The 13,006-nt window shown below is 38.5% G+C and overlaps 1 protein-coding gene across 1 annotated transcript in view; it reads right to left on the reverse strand.

Moving 5' to 3' along the window:
* LOC140187838 (protein phosphatase Slingshot homolog 2-like) overlaps positions 1-13,006 on the reverse strand; it is a 145,048-nt gene that overhangs the window by 105,883 nt on the left and 26,159 nt on the right. The window lies entirely within an intron of this gene.

The following is a 13,006-nucleotide window of genomic DNA, read 5'->3' on the forward strand; positions in this document are numbered from 1 at the left end:
CCTTCAACTTCTTTCCTCTTGGTAGCATTTTATATCCCTCACTTTCCTACCAATCTGTAAGGCTGCCTTCCCTCCACTTTCACAGTGCAAGTCACTTTACTACAGAAGAAAATGGGATTTCATCCTGGATCAGCTCTTGCAGTGCCAAGAGTCATCCCACTTTCGCCACATACTCCACTGTTTTCCTTCTTCATTACTCTTTTCATCTATCTATCCTCCTCATAAAATGTTGGAGGGAGAAGGCATGAATTTGGGTTGTCTGCATATTCTAATTAAGTGAAAAATAGTTCCCTTTTTTCCCTATCATACCTTAATGACCTTTTCCTTCCAACTGCTCTCCTAGTGGTCTGAATCTATTCTATCCAGAGTGACTCAGAACAGCTTTATCTTTTTTTACTTTTTCCAAATTTTTTCCTAAAATGAATACACAAGAACCCAAAGCTTTAATGTAACAACTTACACTGGCTTTCCACTAGATGGCAGCAAAGGAGAGAATTTTCCAATCACTATTAATGAAAAGTAACTCATTAATTATCACAAATCAGAAAAAAAGATATTATAATTCCTGAGTGTGTTCCTTTGTCCTAATTTATGTGACCCAGTGTATTGGAATTATCCATTCTAAACTAACTGATATTTTCTAAATTGGTTTTTATATAGATTACAATACATTCCTTTGGTCTGCAAAGGGTCTTCAACTTGAAATGCTACTCTGATTCCATAATGCTATCTGGCTTGATGGGTATTCCCAGTTCTTTGCTTATTTTTCAGATTTCTATTCTTATCTATCAAATCAAAGTCAATTAATTAACAATTATGTTTAGCATTTGTTCCTTTACATCTAACAGACCCCTCCTATCTCATATTTATGTCAAGTTCATTGCTATTCAACCGTACACAAGTATACTGCCAAACGAAATAATGTTCCTCAGGACCAAGATGCACAACGCAGTACATATAACTCAAACACAACACATAAGGTAACATTAACAAAAATAAACTAACAAATAATAAGATTAAAATCATATTTTTCAAAATTAGGCAAGATTAAAATAGTTGAGAGCGAGAGCAGAAAACAAACAGATGTTCAGTGATGTCTGCCTACGTTTGACCGGTCTCCCTCTCTTCTCACTACCATCGTCAGGCAGGAGGTACAGGAGTCTTGGTTCATATGCCGCCAGGTTCAGGAGCATTTGTTGCCATGCAGCCATCAGGCTCCTGGACTGGCTTCACTTGTCATCAGGCTCTGCAGCTGTGGACTCACTTTTGGGGATTCAGCAGTTCGTGTTCCATGTGTTTTTGTTTACCTTTTATTTACTTTCCGTGCAATTTTTCCTCTTTTGTAAATTGGCTATGTGGCAGTCTTGTGTGTATTTTTATAGGAATCCCATCTTTTTTTGGTTTTTTTTGATCATCTTTAGTACCATACTTGATAAAAAAAAGTGACAAGCATTGAACCTCAAACAACCATACTATCATTGCGAAACTCCATTTTTGCTGCCTGTAATACTGTCACACCCTAACCCTCTTTCAATTCATCTGCCTTTATTACTTTATCCATGCTTGACCGGTCTCCTTTCTTCAGTTCTTTGTAAGCTAAAGACTAAACTAAACCACTGATGCCAAAGTCTAAGCATGCACCAAATCCTGTTCATCCATCAATCTAGTGCTCGCCAATTTTCCATTTATGATTTTCATCTTTGTTTTAAATCCTTCTTTTATCTTTCCTTCTCTATGTATAATCTCTGTAGCACTATAACTGCACTCTTTTCTGGTCTCTCCATCATCAGGAAACAGACCTGTTCCACCATTGAAGGCTGTACCTGCTGCCACCAAGGCCAGAAAGTCTGGAATTTCCTCCCTAATTATTCTGCCTCCATCAAGGCACTCCTTGCAGCAAAATTATAATTGAGCTTTTGGTTATCTGACCTGATATTTTGTTTTGTAGATAGTTTTAATTTTCATTTAAAGTAGCAAAACTGGAGCACTATCAAGGCATTATACATGTTGAGTGATTTTGAGTAAAATTTCAAGTGCATTGAGCTTAAAACCTGGATTCTTCTGACGTAGAAAGCAATAAAAGAAATGTACCTGCTACCATGAAATAGCATTGTGGCAAGTCAGCATCAGCGTCATCTTCCTGCACTAACCCCATAACCTTACGTATGTAAACATCAACACTGGACAATTAACACAGAATAGTATTCTTTAGATAAATGTAGTTATTACTTCAAATTCTTGCTACAAATTGACAATATTCATTAACACAATGCATCCATCACCTGGCAAAACAGGTAAAAAGAATGCAAATAAAGAGCAGTAGTTGGCCGTCTGTTTCTGAACCTATTTATCAAGGTCATGATTGACCTTCTATCACAATATCCTTCCAAGAAGAAAAAAAATCAAGAAAATTCAAGATTGTTTAAAGTCACCTCCAGTACACAAGCGTAAAAGAGAACAAAATAATTGTTACTTTGGATCTGATGCAACACAAAAATAAACACAATGCAATAATAAAAAATACACAATAAACACGCAAACATAAGGAATTCTGCAGGTGCTGGAAATTCAAGCAACACACATCAATCTGTCCCATGATCCTCTCATATCCCTTTTGCCAATCAACTGTCCAGCTCTTGGCTCCATCCCTCCCCCTCCTGTCTTCTCCTATCATTTTGAATCTCCCCCTCCCCCTTTCAAATCTCTTACTAGCTCTTCTGTCAGTTAGTCCTGACGAAGGGTCTCGGCCCGAAACGTTGACTGTACCTCTTCCTAGAGATGCTTCCTGGCCTGCTGAGTTCACCAGCAACTTTGATGTGTGTTGGTTGAATAAATACACAAGATTGCTTATACTGTATGCATTGAAACATATAAGATTATTAAGGGATTGGACACGCTGCAGGCAGGAAGCATGTTCCCACTGATGGGTGAGTCCAGAACCAGAGGCCACAGTTTAAGAATTAGGGGTAGGCCATTTAGAACAGAGTTGAGGAAAAACTTTTTCACCCAGAGAGTGGTGGATATAGGGAATGCTCTGCCCCAGAAGGCTGTGGAGGCTAAGTCTCTGGATGCTTTCAAAAAAGAGATGGATAGAGCTCTTAAAGATAGCGGAATCAAAGGTTATGGGGATAAGGCAGGAACTGGATACTGATAGTGGATGATCAGCCATGATCACAGTGAATGGCGGTGCTGGCTCGAAGGGCCGAATGGCCTACTCCTGCACCTATTGTCTATTGATTGTAGGTCCATAAAATGACTCTAGGCACAGGAGTGTCTGTACATAAGGTGACTGACAGGAAATGATAAAAAGTGGTGGTGGAAGGGTGGGTTAGTGGATGGAGGTGTTGATCAGCCTTACTGCTTGGGGAAAGTAACTGTTTTTTCAATCTGGTGGTCCTGGCGTGGATGCTACTTAGCCTCCTCCTGATGGAAATAGGACAAACAGTCCATGAGCAGGGTGGGTGCAATCCTTCATGATGTTACTGGCCCTTTTCTAGCATCTTTCTGTATATATGTCCTTGATCACTGCTAGGCTGGTGCTGGTGATGCATTGGGCAGTTTTGATTAACCATTGTAGAACCTTTGTGTCGACCACAGTGCATTTTCTATACCAAGCAGTGATGCAGCATGTTAGGATGCTCTCTACTGCGCATCTGTGGAAGGATGTCAGTATAGATGTGCACAGCAAGATGACACCAGCAAATAACACGACCAAGAGCGACATCCTTCAGACAGTTCACAAGCTACTTCTTTCCCTTTGTTTATGTCAGCTTTTTTGTTCAAACCGGTTTCTGCTATTGTTGGAGTCTGTGATCTACTTTTTGGCAATGTGTTTTTGGACCGATTCATCAATCTGGCATTTTCCTATCTCCAAGGGAGTTCAGCAAGGTTTCAAGCTAAGTATGCTGCCTGGAGACGGTTTGTGAGCCCTTGCTTGACTCCATTACTCGCCAATCCTCCTGATTAAAGCATTGAGGAAGATTGAAATTAACAAGGACGACAGTGGAAGGTAGGCGGCTGTTCAGCACCACTTCCTGCATGTGACCAGTCTCTCTCTCCCTCTCAACCCACGCTCCCAGAGGAAAGTGCCTGTGTACAAACAGTCTCTCTCTTCCTCTCAATCCATGCTGCGGGAGGACAGTGCCGGAGTCCTGGGTTGTAGGCAGAGTTTAATCAATAGGGTTTGTGAATTAGACTCAACAGTTTACATTATGATGGGTTTCTGGTTTCCAGTCACTCCCTTTTTTTTGCTGCTGTCTTTTAGGGCAATTTTGATTAGGGCAGCCCACAAATAGTGAATGACATGACACTGGATTGAACTGAGCTGAACTGAATATGTCTGGATATGACTTTGTGATTTGGTGTTTTTGTATTCTGTGTTTTTCTCTTGTTTTTTCCCACTTGCATGATTTGTTCTTTTTTTTGTGCGTCGCGTGTTTGATGTTTCTCTTTAAAGAGGTTCCATGGTTTTCTTTATTTCATGGCTGACTGTGGGAAAATGAATCTCAGGGTTGTATACTACACGCATACTTCGATAATAAATATACCTTGAATCAGACTCCTTGATTACTTTACTATCCAGAGAGCTATGGATGTCCATTTTGAATAACTCAATGACAACAGTCACCACAGCCCTCAAGGATAGTGAATTCCAAAGTTTCACCATCCTCTGAATAAAGAGAATTTTCCACCTCTCAATACTGAACAGCTGACCCCATGTTTTCAGATTGTGTTCCCTGTCTAATTTTGTAAAATTGTCAAAATGTAAGTCTGATGAGAACTCCTCTCTTTCTTTTAAACTTGGGAGAACACAGTCTCAATTTACTTCTCTCTCCTCATTCGGCAAACCTGTAATGACTGAAACCAATCTTAGGTGCATTGAATCTAGCATGTCCTTTTATTGCTATGGAGGCCAAAACTATACATTATTTGGAGGTATTGTCCCCCCAAGGTTCTACAAAATTGCACTAGTAGTTCCTTACTCCTGTAATTAAATCCTTTTATATAAAAGGCTAACTTCATGTTTACTCTCTAAAACACTCATCACCTGCTGAACCTCATATTGCCTTCTGTACTTTTATACCTTGCTTTTCCATTATGTTCACAAAGTGGAAAACATTGTATTTTTCTGCAGTATATTCCACCTGTCAAATTCTCATCTATTCACTCCGACTGCATATCTCCCCTCAAAACGTCTCTACGTCCTTTTCCATACTTGTAATCCCACCCAGATTAGTATTGTTAGCAAGCTTGCAAACGTGCATTTGGTTCACTGAACCAAATCAATGATACAGGTTAGAATAAACAGCACCTATCCATGCAGTACCCCACTAATCCTAGGCTATTTGCCCTTTGATTTCTGTCTGATAATGAGTTCTCTATCAAAGTCTGTATGTCTACCATCAATTCCATGTCTTCCAAATTTATTGGCCAACCTCGTATATGCAACTTTAATTGAAAGCCTTTCAAAATTCCAATTAAACTGATGCTGGTGCAGTTGCCATCTTCAGTACCTCAGGAGATTAGTTAAGCATGATTTTTTTTTTAACAAAATCGATGCTAACATGCTCAATCCAACTATTATTTTTCCAAAGGGTTTCTATTATTACACTTTTCCTTACTAATTCCATCAATTCCATAACAATGATGATAGGAAACTATGAATTCAGCCCTTTTGCTTTCTCTTTCCTTTTAAATAATAGGGTCAAATTTGCTACCCTCTATTCCAGAGAGATATTTTCAAGATCCACAAAGAGCTGGAGTATCTTTAAAAGCTTGTCTTCCAAAATTGTGATGTGGATCTTCAGGTCACTGATCATCAGGTACATCATCATGTCCTTTGAAATCCATTTTCAAACTTGCTTAATTTCTTCAGTTCTTTACAATACACAGACGCAGGTTTTGCATTTATTTTATTATAAAGATAAAAAGTAATTACTGAATACCTGCAGTATTTTCCGTTAGAAAGCTGTCCTGTCTCTATATGCAAGGGACACACATTTGCAATGACCATATTTTAAAATCTATAAACATCTGTAAAAAGCTCTCATGGTCAGGTAGTGTTCCTCAACCATCTACTCTCATACCATGCCTTTATTTTTTTAATTTCTTGGTCTACTTTGCCAAGTTGTCAAAATATTCTGAGTCTTCCGGCAAATTTCTTCTCTGTCATTGAAGATCACTTTTCTTTTTGGATTTTAGTGACATGTGAGAAGTATATACAACTTGTGTATTATTTCTTTAAGTTCAAAGTAAATTATCAAAGTACAAATATGTCACAACCCTGAGGTTCATTTTCTTGTGGGTATACTCAATAAACCCAACAGCCATCATAGAATCAATGAAGTGACTGCCCCAATGTGCAAAAGACAACAAACTGCAAATACAAAAAGGAATAATAATACTAAATGAATAAGCAATAAATTTCGAGAACACGAGATGAAGAGTGTTTGAAAGGGAGTCAGTTGCTTATGGGAACATTTCTGTGATGGGGAAAGTAAAGTTCATTGAAGTTATCGCCTTTAGTTCAAGACCCTGATGGTCGAAGGGTAATAACTGTTTCTGAACCTGGTGACGGGAGTCCTGAGGCTCCTGTAGGTTTTTCCCAACAGCAGTAGTGAGAAGAGACCTGGGTGGTGGGGATCCCTGGTAATGGATGCTGCTTTCCTGTGACAATGCTCCATACACATGTGCTCAGTGGTGGGAAGGGCTTTACCCATGATGGTCTAGGCCATATTTGTAGGACTTTCCATTCAGGGACATTTGTGTTTCCATATCAGGCCAGTCAATATACTGTGCATTACACATCTATAGAAGTTTGTCTAAGTTTTAGATGCCATGCAGAACCTTCGCAAACTCCTAAGGATGTAGAAGTGCTGTTGTGCTTTCTTCATAATTGTCCTTTGAAATGATAACCACTTAAATGCCAATGAATGTGGATAAAAACAAATCTTTCACTGTTTCTTCAAAGAATCACAGGCAACTTTCTTCTCATAGTTTCATCATTTAGTATTAAGATTCAGGTTTTTCATTGCGATTGGAAGTAAAGTATTCAACACTAGAGATATTCCATTGTAGAACGGTCAGTGTTAAGTTATTTGCCAACACAAAGCAGTGTTAGAATTTTTAGCATAGATATTTAAATGCCAGCAATGGAATTTCCAAACATCAATTTTACCTCATTGACTGCGATACATTGAAGACAACTGGAAGAATGAAACTAAAGTCTGTAAGCCTTCAGATGTTCATTAAGTCATACAGTCAAAGAATCGTACAGCATAGTAAGAGGCCCTTTAGCTTACCATCCTCCTTCGCTCCAAAGAGAAAATCTATACCTTGCTGAATCTTTCCTCATAAAACATGTTCTCTAATCCAGGCAGCATCATGGTTTATCTGCTCTGCACCCTCTTTAAAACTCCCACATTCTTCTGAAAATGAGGTGACCAGAATTGAACATAATTCGCAAAGTGTGGCCTAACTAGAGCTACAACTATTTGCCACCTAGCACTTGTTGAGATTAAGCTCCATTTGCCAATGCTCTGGTAACTTTCCATATGATCTATATTCAATTGTAGGCTTAAATAACCTTGATATTCACGTCATCTGCAAATTTACTAATCATATAGCCTGCATTCCCATCAAAATCATTAACATACATTACAAGGGCCCCAGCAATACACCACTGGTCACAGATTTCCAATCAGAAAAACATACTCCTATCACCTATGCCATCTATGACCAGTCATATTTTGTATCTAATTTACCAGCTCACCTTGGATCCCACATGGGTTCTGAACCAACCCACCATCCAGAACCTTGTCAAATGCCTTATCTGAGTCCTATAGACAACACCTATCTCACTGCTTTCATCAGTCTTCTAAGCTACCTCCTCAAAAACACAATCATATTTGTGAGAGAGGATATACCCTGCACAAAGCCAATCAGACCATCCCCGATCAGTTCCTGCCTTTCCAAATATACGTAAATCCTATTCATTAGTATATTCTCTAGCAATTTCCCTCTTCCTGACACAAGGCTCAGCGCCTGTAGTTAATTGGCTCATCTCTGCTGACCTTCGTATATACAGGAACAATCAATATTAGCTATCCTGCAGTCTTCTGGCACTTCACCTGTGGCTGGCATTGATGCAAAAAATCTGCGTCGGGACCCCTGCTGTCTCCTCCCTGCTTTCATTAGCAACCGAGGATAGATTTCACACGACAGCCCTGGGGATTTATCAACCCTTGGGCAACTTATAATACCTCCTCCTAATACTGACCTGCTCCAGATTATTCATGTAACCCTTGCTGAACAATCTTCTATGGTCTTCCTGGTAAATAAAAATGAAGTGGGGGGGAGGTTAAATTGAATTCAGTGCATTGAATGGGTTAAATTACTGGAATATTCTGATTTGTCCATTAGCATCAGAATTGTGGCTGAATAATCAATAAGAAGGAATGGTGCCAGATGAATGAACAGCATGTTATCCATTGCAGTACTTCTTTGTTCACCACACAGTAATGTGACATTTACTGTGGCACTCTGCACATTGTAATTTTGAGCTTCACCCTAACTCAGGGGTGGCCAACCTTTTACATTCCATGCGTCAATTTTTTCACACACGAGTTCAGATGCGCCATAAAACTCTTGTACCCCCATTCAATTTTTGTTAAAATATGTTAATATAGACATATTTAGCACTTTTACATTATATATTGATTTAATATAAAAACAAGATAAACATTACTTACCTTAATGAGACATTTGAGTCTGTTTTGAGTTCGCCAAGCTTTTAATGTTTGGAGTTAAATTAGTTAAATTAGTTACTGAGAGCAGCAGAGAATTCTTCAAATTTGAATCAGTCAATCGCGACCTCGTTTTGTTTTTAATCAATTTCACGGCTGAAAATGTTTTCACAAACAATGCACAACAGTTTTCATGACAGACCCGCTATAAACAAGAACTCATTTTCCCACTGTTCATTGAATTCATGCTAAGTATCACTTTCTGCTTTTCTTTTGCTCATTTTCTTTTGCACTGTGAAGGATAACTGAATGTAAAAACAAGGCTTAATTTTCGAAAAAGTGCAAAACTGTAAATGTTCACAAAGGACGAACAAAGCATAACTCCATAGCGCATTTGTAAACTGACTGGCAAAAACCTGCGACATACCGCTGGTGCAGACGCCTGGCACCTCAGGATCAAACAAGTATCAACCGTGTATTGAACAGTTATGGAACGACTGCAGAACAAAAGTCCTTCTTTCCTAGTTTGACTCATTGAACATTTTTTTAAAAATTGAAAACAGATTAATGTGAAAGAAGATAACATTCGCCAAAAGATATGCACGAAATAATAAAATCGCTAAAAATAATTGCTAAGTTTTAGATTTATTCTCAGTAAAACCTATTTCTAGTGCTAAGCTACTTGAATTCCTGCTATAGATTTTTTTCCTACAAATCGGTTTTTGGTTAATACTTTTTGCATGAGTCGGCTTACTTTTTTTTTATTATCACTGGGGTGCAATCTAATCATCCAATGCTCCACAGGTTGGCCACCCCTGCCCTAACTGCTTTTGTATGCTGCACTAAATAAAATGTGCAAGAGTAGTACTGAAAGATGAAAACTTGAAAAAATTGTGCAAGTACCATCTTGTTTACAGTAACCAAAATAGAGGTTGATCAAAAACATCCATTTTATAGAATAAAGCCATGATATTTTTGTAATGGAAAACACGAATTAAATCTTGCCAATCTATAGGCTGTTTGAGATTCTGAGACGTAAAATTAGGGCAAAGGCAAATGTTTCATCAAGAATGCAATAATTACACATTTCAATATAATTGCATTAATATGTAGCTTTCTCAAGATTTTTTTTGTATCCAATAAAAGCACATTTTCCAAAAACAGTTATGTTGAATATTAATTAACTCTATATAGGATAACTGAAGCTCTGGAGACAAACCAGATTCTTTTCCATAAGTTTACCATTCCAGAAACAGAGTGTTTCTATCATTTTATGAAATATAGAAAAGAGACAGGTGCCACCCTCATGTCAACCTTCCTCCTCAATTCATCTTCTACATGGCAACACTTTTCTGACAAACACCAGTCACAACATCCCTAAGGAACTGTTTGTCACTTCAGCTCCTTTTAGTTATCAGGCACCAGCTGGTTTGTATTGTCCGCAGGACTTTACATTTAAAAAATGACAATAGATCAGACAGGTAGGAGATATTGGGAAAAAATTTACTGACACTCATATCTTCAATACACTTGCACCTCAATCAAGTTAATTGAAACAAAATTAAGAAATTAGTCTATGTTGCAATAGCATGACTCTGTAAAATTAGTTATTACATAGAGACAAGCTATTTAATTCAGATCACTAGAACAATAGAATTGTTTAATATAAAACACATTGGTGCTTTTCTTTCTTTCCATCCTTTTTCTGCCCTTTCCTGGTATTAGGCTCCTAATTTGGTTTTAGGCACACAGATACCAGATGCTCTCTGGCATCTCTCTGAAGAAATTGTTACTTGTATAAACTATGAAATTGAATTTTGAAGCTTATTGAAACACAGGAGTCATCATATCTAATCGTGATCCTTTTCTCCCTGACAACCACATTAGCATCCTAACCCAAGTGTAACGAGGTTAACAGAATTATTCTTATCACCAAAACTCTTGCCATTAATTGACTTACATTAAAATACGATTCAAAATCATTAGTGCTCCATTCCATCCAGCATAATTGCCAGCCTTTAAAAAATACTGTTTTTCATAAAATGAAACCATATTTAAAAAAAGCTGAATTATTAACAGAGCATCAGGTTTTTGTGACCCATTTTTCCAATATGGCTATATATTCTAATTAGTTCAGATTAATGAAGTCAGTGTATGAAACAAAAATAAAACATGTAAAAATGTTTCTCACATTTAAAATAGTTAGATAATCCTTTCTAATATGCACAAATGATCCCTGCAAATCATTTGAGGACTAATCATTTATACTACAAACTGCAGATTGGAAATTCATACCATGCATTAATTTTCAATAAGTACGGCTTCTTATAACCCAAGAAACTGCACCCATTGCTGCCTCCTCCGGGATACAGTGTTGATGACAAACTCCTGTCTATAATAGTAAGCATCTGTCAGGATTCAGGCATTTACAGGGCAATTGCTACAATTTACAAATCCACTGAAATGATAAAAAGCATTATGTTTCAAACTTCTATCACAAATTTCTGCTTAAATGCAATCTCTGCCAATCTTTACAGTCGTCTACAGTACCCCTATCCATAAAGCTACTTCTTTAAATTGGCGTTTTGGGCTTCCCCCATTTGCAATACAGCCTGCAGCACTCAGAATTCTATCCTCTGCAACTTCCCTCCTAACCAAAACATCAACATTTCTCAGCTTTCTTGCCATTAAAAGCCTTTGTTAAAAGCTTCATGACTAAGCTACTATCTTGCTTACAATCCAACTGTTCCATTTCTGGCATAATTTCTTAAACACAAAATTGATGCTTTTTTTGAAAAGCACTTTGTAAATGCGGATTCTTTCTACAGTTCTGTCATTAATATGACAACAGTGAACCTCTTGAGTCTTTCTCAGCAAACCTCAGCTGTTCTTCTCTCTTTCAAAAGTAAAGACCAGTCCACTTACCTCTCTCAGTAACATTAAGATAAAAATTTGAAGCCATGTGGAACATTAAGTATTCACCTTTGAATTTAATATTCAGTCCCTTGCCACACCTACTCTCCATTTCCCCAAAATCCTCTCATTCTCTGATTCTGGTTTGTCATGCAACCCTCCAGTTTTCTTGACTTTTTAAAATTTACTCTAGCCAGCTTCTGCTCTATAAACTATGGTTTATCCAGGACACTACATACCATAAACTATACCAGCAGCTACTCCCTTGTGAGTCAAAATTAAAATGACTGTAACTTCATTGCAATTTTAAATGTTCACTTCCATATCCTCCGTGAACAGCCCTCTTTTAACATTAGACCTCCTTTCCATTGCTCCACCATGATGATCTCTTCATAATCTACAATACAAGTGTCCCCGCTTTTCCAACGTTCGCTTTATGAAACCTCACTGTTACGAAAGACCTACATTAGTACCCTGTTTTCGCTTTCAGAGGGTGTTTTCACTGTTACGAAAAAAATCAGCGCGTGATAAAAAACCGTGTGCGCCCCGAGCAACCGCTCTTCCCCCGGATTCAGAACAGCATTGCTTTAACACGTTGCATTGAGCACCCGTTTGCAAGATGAGTTCTGAGGCCTGAAAAAGCTCGTAAGGGTGTTACATTTAGCGTAAAACCAGACATAATTAAGCGCTTTGATCATGGTGAACGAAGTAAGGACAAAGTGAGTTTGACTTGTGGAAGCTGACGATGATGATGTTGAAGAGGTTTTGGCCCTTGACCAAGAACTGATAGATGAAGACCTGATGCAATTGGAAGAGGAAAGGATAACAATCGAAACCAAATGCAGTAGCAAAATGTACGTGAAGCCACTGCGTGAGATTTTCACTGCAATGATAGTGTACGACTTTAATTTTGAAAGGGTACGTCAGTTTAGGGGATATTTGCGATGGTTTCAGTCCTTACAAAGAACTGTATGATAGAAAAATGTGTGAGGCTCAGCAGTCAAGCAAGCCTTCCACATCAGCCACAGCAGACAACGAACCTCGACCTTCCGACATCAAGGCGGGCAGTCATAGGAGAAGATGAGCCGCCTGCTCTAATGGAAACAGACAACGAGATGACACCCCAGTGTCCCCCACCCCAATACCCTGGCCGCGGACAGATACTGTACCGATTCGCAGAGGATGCAGCAGTAGCCAGGAGGCACACAGCACATCTTTAAGAAAAAAGCCCAAATAAACATTCTAATTAATTAGGTGCCACCCCACACGTAAATGTCAGCCCAGATCAGAGGCGATGCAATCGGCAATCGGCACTGATCTGAGCCGACAACTACGTGTCGGGCAGCACC

Source organism: Mobula birostris, chromosome 25 (assembly GCF_030028105.1).
Source record: "Mobula birostris isolate sMobBir1 chromosome 25, sMobBir1.hap1, whole genome shotgun sequence".
Classification (NCBI taxonomy): domain Eukaryota; kingdom Metazoa; phylum Chordata; class Chondrichthyes; order Myliobatiformes; family Myliobatidae; genus Mobula; species Mobula birostris.